The sequence below is a fragment of the Vombatus ursinus genome, unplaced genomic scaffold (assembly GCF_900497805.2).
Source record: "Vombatus ursinus unplaced genomic scaffold, bare-nosed wombat genome assembly UNPS02014175.1, whole genome shotgun sequence".
NCBI classification, from domain to species: Eukaryota; Metazoa; Chordata; class Mammalia; order Diprotodontia; family Vombatidae; genus Vombatus; species Vombatus ursinus.
In genome coordinates, this window is record NW_020953953.1 from 158,827 (window position 1) to 166,427 (window position 7,601).

Here is a 7,601-nt window from a genome sequence, read left to right on the forward strand (position 1 = left end):
AAAGGGAGAGGTAGAAGAGGGTAAATTATTTCACATAAAACTGACAAGAAATGGCTTTTACAGTGGAGGGGAAACAGAGGAAGGTGAGAGAGAATGAGTGAATCTTATTCTCATAGGATTTGACTTAAGGAGGGAATAACACACACACTCAATTGGGTATGGAAATCTATCTTACCCTACAGGAAAATAGGGGGGAAGAGGACAAGAGAGCAGGAGGATGATATAGGGGAGGGTATATTGGGGGAGGGGTAATCAGACGCAAACACTTCTGAGGAGGGACAGGGTCAAAAGAAATAATAGAATAAATGGGGGGCAGGATAAGATTAAGGGAAATATACTTAGTTTTTCACAACACAACTACTATGGAAGTGTTTTGCATAACTACACATGTATAACCTATATTGAGGTGCTTGCCTTTTCAATGAGGGTGGGTGGGGAGGGAGGAAGGGAGAAAATTTGAAACCCAAAGTTTTAAAAACACATGTTTAAAAAAAATTGTTTTCACATGCAACTGGGAATAAGAAATACAGGAAATGGGATCTAGAAATCTATCCTGCCCTATAGGAAAATAGAAGGGGAAGGGCTAAGGGAAGGGGGGAGAAATAGAAGGGAGAACAGATTAGGGGAAGGGATATTCAGAATGCATACCATCTTGGGGTGGGGGGAGGAATGAGATGGGGAGAAAATTTGGAACTCAAAATCTTGTGGAAGTGAATGTTGAAAACTAAAAATAAACAAATGGCCATTTGAGCAGGTAGCTGTGAAGCAGAGAGTGAGGCCAGAGAGGCAATAGAGACAGAGGGCAAAGGGGATATCTCAGCTGGTCCAATAGAGTATCCAAAGCTACATTGAGGCACAGGTGAATTTATGTGCAGGAAGATCTGTTTTTTTGTTCATCAGCCAACCACCTAAGGTTTCACTTGCTCAAGATGCTATATACTCCAATTTAACAGCATCTTTCTTGCCCCCTGCCGAATGTTGTCCTATATCCCAATCCTACCTCTTACAACTTTGCTCCCTCCTCTTCTGCAAATCATTTCAAAATACTTCTGCAAATAATTTAAATATGTAAATTATTTTTAAAGGGATTTCTACTTTAAAAGACTGTTAACTTTTCTGTCATCCAACATCACTTACTTGCTCATATGTGTGAAGGAAAAACCAATATGGCCAAAGGGGGTAGGTACTCTTGGCTATTTATTTTGAATTATTGGTTGCTGTTGTTATTACTGATTATTGAAAATAAAATACCATCTATTTATTACATATGATTGGTTTGAGTATATGAATTATTGCTTGCCAAATAGAAATGATTGACTATTGATTATCAATCATGGGTAGCTAGGTGGTACAGCGGATAGAGCACTGGTCCAAAGTCAGGAAAACTCTTCTTTCTAAGTTCAAATCTGGCCTCAGACACTTACTAGCATGGGTGACCATGGGTGAATCACTTAACCCTGTTTGCCTCAGTTCCTCATCTTTAAAATGAGCCGGAGAAGGATATGGCAAACCACTCCATTATCTTTGCCAAGAACACCCCAAATGGGGTCAAGAAAAGTCAGACATGACTGAAAAATAACTGAGCAACAACAAAAAAGGTTAACACTGATTGATTATTGATCAATTGTTAATAAATCATTGTGTAATAATTGAATAATTATTGGATACTTATGCTGCCAGGTAGTTAATTATTACCTATTCTGGAACAAAACGTAAACTAATTGGGTACACTACAAAGCTTCTTATTTGTCTCACATGTGATTCATGTGTTGGGCATTAGATTTTTTTTAAGTGAAACAGCACACTATATATGTTTTCAAATTTCAAATTTCTGTTAATAATTGATATTGTGTAAAGGCCTTCATTTCTGATATGAGAATCTCCACATCAGTCAGTTAAGAAGAGACCACCTGGAGGTCTTGTGAGGGCATTAATCTGGTTATTTATCTTAGTAGAGTGAGTGATTTCCAATATGTTTTAAGCTGCCCCACAAAGCACTATTAGAAACACCAGAAAAAACATGATTGATCCTGACCTCAAAGGTAGAAAGGCTTTAGATGTCTAATTGGGTTCTCTCCAGAGCCCAACCCTTCAGTCAGATACTGTGCTATCACCCAGGAATCTGCATTAAAAAAAAATTGTTTTTGCTCAATTCCTCAAGGCTTTCTCTCAGGTCACCATGCACCTTGCTGTTCAGCCTCCTGGAAAGACTTGCCAGGATCCAGATCTCTCAATCACTAGGTTCAAAGTCTCTTGCAAAGGATCACTCATGGACTCAGAGTTCAAATAAATCATCTATTTAATACAAAATATTCATGTACCCCCAAGTAAAAGCAGTTCCCAAGATAGTTAAAAATCAGTTCATGAAGGTCAAAGCAAATAAAAGTATGTTAAAAGCAATGAGCAAGGAAGTACTTTGAGGCCTCAAGAGTTTTTCAGAGCTTGAAATCTGACTTGATATCCAACAGAACCCACAGTTTGGTCCCAGATCTATGGTCTTAAGGTCAAATGTAATGGAAACTATCCCAGATCTTTTCCATAACTTCTTTACCCAAAATAGTCCTAGCTTGTTTTGTTGGTCTGTAGGTATTAACTCAAATCTCTCCATTTCCACCAGTATGTTGGACTACTCCATTTCAGTGCTTGGGGATGCAATAATAGCTCCAACCTCCCATCCTGAAAATGCATGGCTTGGCAAGGAGTGAGGCCTGAACCATTGGAATAAGTATCCTGTTATCCTGTTTGCCTGCGCAGTTATAACCAAGGGAATAGTCCAAACTTATACAATGCTCTTCAAACTGGCTTTGAGCTAACGGCACTCATCTATCTTCTCGTTTACTGGATTTATTGTTATCCTTCATTCTCAAAGAAGGCCAAAATGCCATCACTAAGTTAGAGTCAAGTTACAGTGCGTCCGACTGTAGCTGATCAGACCAATATGAGCTCAGTATGTTCTCCCACAGGTCAGGCACAAATAGTCCATGTGAACATTTGGGCTGGATTCTCTCTATCTCTGCATCTCCCATTTCTTTTGAGCTACTTCAATTCTGCCTTGCTCATAGAGCACAGCGCCTTCTCTGATGAGGGCACACCATGCTGGGCGGTCCTGTGCCAGTGTCTCCCACATCACACAATCAATTGCAAAGTTCTTAAGAGAGACCTTGAGAGTGTCCTTGTATTGCTTCTTCCAGATGTAACAAAGAATTATTCTTTCTGACCATTGACCCGGGCCTTGGAACAGGTGGTTGTTTTGGGGTGAGGACACGGCTACCAACCCAAATGGTGATTTTTTTCCTGATTAAGGATTTGAAGTGGGGATTGAATCATATCGTTAGATTACGAGCTCCTTGAGGGCAGGTACTGTCTTTTGCCCTTTTTTGTATCTTCAGCATTTAGCATAGTACCTGACACATACATAGTAGGTACTTAATAAATGTTTATTGACTGACTGAAAAATTGTCATTTTATTATTCATATCATTTGAAACTAATTTATATAACATTGAAACTTATATATGTTTTGAAACTAACATCCTTATGCAAATGATAATAGGGATTAAATACTTTTCTAAAATAATGATATATGTAGAGATTCAATGAGTCCCAATTTATAAGAATGAGTAGGAGTAGCAAGGAATTGTAGGCAAATGATCTGAGTTATTTCACTGGTAAAGACACCAACCTACCCCCAACCAAGTGAGAGAATCTGGCTCCACCCATATAGGAGCACAGGTATGGGATGCCACCAACCAGCTTCTTTGATACATTGAAAGAGAAGAATAAATTGTTGATTTATCTCCATAACACCCTCAGATGTTGGGTAACAGCTACTACTTTTCAAATGATGAACCAAACCAGATAATGACAATAATATCTAGCATTTATATATTATTTTAGGATTTGCAGAATGTTTTACAAATATTACCTCATTTTACCCTTTACAAAAACACTGATTTGAGTACTATTATTATCCACATTTTACAGAAAAAGAAACTGAGGCAGATAGTGTTTCAGTTACTTGTCCAAGTTCAGACAGTTAGTGTCTGAGGCAACATTTGAACTCAGTTCTTACTCTAGGATTAGGGATAATTATAAATATAAAATATGAATATAAAAAATTGGGGTTAAAGTACTAAGCCAATTCACTAAGAGAAAATGGGAGCTGGACTCAGTCCTATTTTAGAATCATCTGCAGGAATGCAGGAAGTTTATTCTGGGAAACAGAAGGCTTAGGGAAACAAGCAAGTTCTAAAATTCTTGAAGAGAGTTTTCATATGGAAAGAGATAAAGCTTTTCTTTAGCCCCAGAAAGCAACATTAGTAGAACTAGGCACATGTTAGAGCGAGAAAGCAAGAGAAATCTGAGCTGGGAACAAGTAAAGACAAAAGAAAGCCAAGTGTGTTCATCACATTCGTATCTGTCCCAAAGTAGAATGCATCACTGGAGGAAGAAGTAGGATCCCCAGCCCTGGAAGCCTTCAAGCAGAGGTTGGCTGATTTTTTTTCAGGTAGGCACATTATGGAAAGAATTTCTCAGGACCATATAGAACTAGACTCCTCCTTAGGTCCCAACAACCCTCATGTTCTGTGACACTGACATTGTCATGCAAAACAATACATCAGAACTGCACTCGAGTTCGGTCATAAATGTCATTTGCAAAGACCTCTGTAGACCTCCACTTATCCTTCATTCTGGGAAATGAACTCTTGGGATGATACCCTCAAAGGGAAGCTGTGACAGATTAATCCAGAGGAAACACTGTAACAGGAGCCTTATAAAACTGGGGTTGAAGATCAGTCACTCAACCATGGGAGCTTATTAATTGGTTACATGGGCCAGGCTCTCTACTAGACACTAGGGACATGGGTTATTCCTTCCCACACAGCAGAGCAGTACCTTATAACTTGGGAGGGGGGGCAGAGCCAAGATGGCGGAGGGAAAGCAGTGACTTGCTAGAGCTCTCCCCCAAACTCCTCCAAATACCTACAAAAAATGGCTCTAAACAAATTCTAAAGCAGCAGAACCCACAAAAAAAACAGAGCAAAACAAATTTCTAGCCCAAGACAACCTGGATGGCTGATAGGAAAGGTATATCTCTCCGGGTGGGGAGAGGAGCGCAGTTCAGTGTGGGTGCGCAGGCCGCAGTGACCATGGAGCAGGCCTCAGAGGACTGAATTGCAGGCAGCTGTGGCAGTTTCCAGATATCTCAACCCATGAACACCAAAGACAACTTAGAAGGTCAGTGGGAAAGTCTGTTACTGCAGTGAGAGAAGAAGCTAGATCTCAGCCGCCCCAAGGGCGGCGGCTGGCTTCTGAGCTTCCAGCCTACAGACTGAGGGGGAGTCGAGTGGCTGATCAGAGGGGGATGGCAGGGATTTCTTTGCCAGGGCTGAGGCAGGAATCTCTTGCTTTACCAGTGCTTGGATCGGGGTCACAGTTCTGAGGGGCAGTCCTGGGGCAAGGAGGAATGCTGGTGCAGTGGAGCTTGTTGTGGCAGTGGAGAGGAAACACCTCGCCCCTTATCATAGCACCTTGGAAGAACTGACATGTCTCAGGTCCCTAGAAGTACCTCTGAAAACAGCTGTACAAACCCTCAAAGCTTGGGACAGTACATTGTCCACATTGGAAACAGACTCTTACCTTAACAAAGACTTTAAAACTCAAGTAATTGGTTGGGATCATGAGTAAGCAGCACAAAAAGAGTCAGACTATATTATCTTACTTTGGTGACAAAGAAGATCAAAACATACATCCAGAAGAAGAAAACAAAGTCAAAGCTTCTACATCCAAAACTTCCAAGAAAAATATGAATCAGTGCCAGGCCTTGGAAGAGTTCAAAAGGGATTTTGAGAAGCAAGTAAGAGAAGTAGAGGAAAAAGTGGGAAGAGAAATGAGAGTGATGCAAGAAAATCATGAAAAGCAAGTCAACAGCTTGCTAAAGGAGACCCAAAAAAAATACTGAAGAAAATCACACCTTAAAAAATAACCTAACGCAAATGGCAAAAGAGGGCCAAAAAGCCAATATGGAGAAGAATGACCTAAAGAGCAAAACTGGACAAATGGAAAAGGAAGTCCAAAAGATTAGTGAAGAAAATACTTCCTTAAAAATTAGAATAGAGCAATTGGAAGCTAGTGATTTTATGAGAAATCAAGATACTGTAAAACAAATCCAAAAGAATGAAAAATTAGAAAACAATGTGAAATATCTCATTGGAAAAACAACTGACCTGGAAAATAGATCCAGGAGAGAGAATTTAAAAATTATTGGACTATCTGAAAGCCACGATCAAAAAAAGAGCCTAGACATCATCTTTCAAGAAATTATCAAGGAAAACTGCCCTGATATTTTAGAACCAGAGGGCTAAATAGAAATTGGAAGACTCCACTGACCACCTCCTGAAAGAGATCCCCAAAGGAAAACTCCTAGGAATATTGTAGCCAAATTCCAGAGTTCCCAGGTCAAGAAGAAAATATTACAAGCAGCCAGAAAGAAACAATTCAAGTACTGTGGAATCACAATCAGGATAACCCAAGATTTAGCTGCTTCTACATTAAGGGACCGCAGGGCATGGAATATAATATTCCAGAGGGCAAAGAAGATAGGATTACAACCAAGAATCACCTTCCCAGCAAAACTGAGTATAATTCTTCAGGGGAAAAAATGGTCATTCAGTGAAATAGAGGACTTTCAAGCATTCTTGATGAAAAGACCAAAGCTGAATAGAAAATTTGACTTTCCAATACAAGACTCAAGTGGAACATGAAGAGGTAAACAGGAAAGATAAATCATAAGAGACTTATTAAGGTTAAACTGTTTACATTCCTGCATGGAAAGATGATATTTGTAACTCATGAGACCTTTGTCAGTATTAGGGTAGTTGGAAGGAAAAAATTATATGTATGTACATATAGATAGATAGATAGATAGATGGATAGATAGATAAATAGACAGATAGATAGATAGACAAACAGATAGAGGGAACAGGGTGAGTTGAAGATGAAGGGGTCATATCTGGAGAATAAAATTAAGGGGTGAGAGAGGGTTATACTAGAAGAAGGAGAAAGGGAAAGGTAGAACGGGGTAAAATATCTCACAAAAAAAAACAGAAAAGAAAAGGCTCTTACAGTGGAGGGGAACTGGGGGAAGGTAAGAGGGAATGAGTGAATCTTATTCTCATGTGATTTGACTTAAGGAGGGTATAACATACACACTCAATTGGGTGTGGAAATCTGTCTTACCCTACAGGAAAATAGGAGGGGAAGGGGACAAGAGAGTAGGGGGATGATGGAGAGGAGGGCAGATTGGGAAAGGGGGTAATCAGAAGCAAATGCTTCTGAGGAGGGACAGGGTCAAAAGAAAGAATAGAATAAATGGGGGGGCAGGATAGGATTAAGGGAAATAGAGTTAGTTTTTCACAACACAACTACTATGGAAGTGTTTTGCATAACTACACATGTATAACCTATATTGAGGTGCTTGCCTTTTCAATGAGGGTGGGTGGAGAGGGAGGAAGGGAGAAAATTTGGAACCCAAAGTTTAAAAAACACATGTTTAAAAAAAAGTTTTCACATGCAACTGAGAAATAAGAAATACAGGAAATG